Here is a 2,515-nt window from a genome sequence, read left to right on the forward strand (position 1 = left end):
TCCCCTATATAATATATTCCTTTTTGTCCCGTTGCCTAGAAAGTTGTTTATAGTTGATGGAAGGGTATATAATCTGTGTTCTGGAAGGTACTTACCTTGAATGTATAGTTAATGTGCAGTATTCCTCCTGAAAGAGATTGTTGAATCTTGACTCCCAATCATCCTCCCTGTATCAGTCTATCTCTTCACTGTCCCTTCTGAGCCCCCACATCTGACAGTCCCCTTTGGGCAGCTTTGAGCCACTCAGCATCCTCAGGAGTATTCTGTCTTAGAAACTGCTTTTTGCAGGGATGCAGTGTGTAATGTGTACAAATATGGAGAAGCACTCATCTGGACTCTCCTGGGAGATTAATGTCTTTGCTTTGTTCTGGTCACAGGTACATATGGAATAGTTCTTTTTTGTTTCTCCTACCAAAAATAGAACCTTGCAACCCCTTATTTTCATCTCTATGCCAAATAAACCATCAAAGGGGGAAATTCTTTCTGTCTTAACACCTTTTGTTGGCTTTGTTCTCACTTTAAACTTACTTAAATTTGGTATTTTGAAGCATGAGTGATGCATACACATGTGTACAGGTGGGCGCGCCCATGGGCAGGAATGTGGGGACCAGAGGACAGTTAGCTACCTTCCTTTGTTGCCTCTGCCTCATTCCTTTAAGACAAGGTCTCTCGGGCTGGAGAGATGGCTCAATGCTTAAGAACACTGGCTGCTTTTGCAGAGAACCCAGGTTCAGTTTCCAGCACCCTCATGGCAGTTAACAAACTATCTCTGACTCCATAACTCCAGTTCCGGGAGCCCCAACTCCCTCTTCTGGCCTCTGCAGGCACTACACGACATGGGTGTACTTGCATACATGCAAGCATAACACACATAAAATAAAATTTTAAAAAAAAATTATTTAAAAGCCGGGTGTGGTGGCACACGCCTATAGTCCCAGCACTTAGGAGGCAGAGGCAGGCGGATTTCTGTGACTTCAAGGCCAGCCTGGTCTACATAATGAGTTCCAGGACAGCTGGGGCTACAGGGAGACCCTGTCTCAAAAAGACAAAAAGACAAAAAAAAAAAGATATTTAAAAAGCTGGACGTGGTGGCGCATGCCTTTAATCCTAGCATTCTGGAGGCAGAGGCAAGTAGATCTCTGTGAGTTCAAGGCCAGCTTGTTCTACATAGTGAGTTCCAAGTCAGCTGGGGCTACAGGGAAATCCTGTCTCAAAAAGACCAAAAATAAAAAAAATTTTTAAAAGACAGGTCTCTCACTGAACCTGAAATTTTCCATTTCAGCTATTGCTGCCTAGCCAGTGAGCTCACAGGATCTGCCTGCCTCAACCCCTCAGCACTAGCATTACAAACATATACAGGCATGCCTGGATTTTTATGTGGGTGCTCTTACCCATTGAGCCATCTCACTAGCCCCTGTTCTCACCTTTTTTTTTTTTTTGTCTTTTTTGTTATTTTGTCTTTTTTTTCCCAGAGCTGAGGACCAAACCCAGGGCCTTGCACTTGCTAGGCAAGCACTCTACCACTGAGCTAAATCCTCAACCCTGTTCTCACTTTTTAAGCAATTTCTTCTTCTCTTTTTAGTTAATAAATTGTTTTTTCCTTCAAATAATTGTAACTTTCACTTTGCTTTTGCCCAGCAAAATTTGTTTCTAAGAATTCCTATTCCCAAGAGCATGATAAAATGATAGGATTAGAAATTGCCTTAATTAAACATTATTTTAGGAAACAAGAGAACCTTAATCTAGGAAACAGTTTTGCAAAAAAATAAAAATAAGGGGCTGGAGAGATGGCTCAGCGGCTAAGAGCACTGACTGCTCTTGCAGAGGACCCGGGTTCAAGTCCCAGCACCCATATAGTGGCTACAAACCATCCTTAACTCCAGTTCCAGGGGAATCTGAAGCTGCCTTCTGACCTCCATGGCATTGCACGAAACGGGTGCACTCACATACATGCAGGCAATACACTCATACACATAAAATAAAAATAATAAATATTTTTTTAAAAGAATGCTTAAAAAATATTTATACTCATGTATGTGATTGCACTTGTGCCATGCAATGCAGCAGAGGTCAGAAGAGGGCTTCAGATTCCCCTGGAACTGGAGTTAAGGATGGTGTATAGCCACCACATGGGTGCTGGGGCTCGAACCTGGGTCCTTTGCAAGAGCAGTCAGTGCCCTTAACTGCCGAGCCATCTCTCCAGCCCTAAATAAAAAAATTTTTTTTCATCATTTTGAGACAGGGTCCCCCTGCAGCCCCAGCTGGCCTGGAACTCACTATGTAGACCAGGCTGGCCTTGAACTCACAGAGATCCACCTGCCTCTGCCTCCCTCCCAAGTGCTGGGACCCAAGTGCGCCACCACGCCAGCAATAAAATATTTTTTAAAATAAAATAGTGCTCGCTTCAGCAGCCCATATACTAAAATTGGAACGATACAGAGATTAGCATGGCCCCTTTGCAAGGATGACACACAAATTCGTGACGCGTTCCATGTTTTTCAGAAAAAATGAAGTA

At 43.2% G+C, this 2,515-nt stretch overlaps 1 protein-coding gene and 1 non-coding gene across 9 annotated transcripts in view; both read left to right on the forward strand.

The window, feature by feature from the left end:
* The window catches only part of R3hdm2 (R3H domain containing 2), a 165,851-nt gene that overhangs the window by 99,179 nt on the left and 64,157 nt on the right, over nucleotides 1–2,515 (forward strand). The gene's annotated exons all lie outside the window — the stretch shown is intronic.
* LOC115072204 lies at nucleotides 2,396–2,499 on the forward strand. Its single transcript, XR_003851274.1, has one exon. It is a non-coding gene; the product is annotated as a U6 spliceosomal RNA (small nuclear RNA).

The sequence above is a fragment of the Nannospalax galili genome, unplaced genomic scaffold, assembly GCF_000622305.1.
Source record: "Nannospalax galili isolate Female #2095 unplaced genomic scaffold, S.galili_v1.0 scaffold340, whole genome shotgun sequence".
Classification (NCBI taxonomy): Eukaryota; Metazoa; Chordata; class Mammalia; order Rodentia; family Spalacidae; genus Nannospalax; species Nannospalax galili.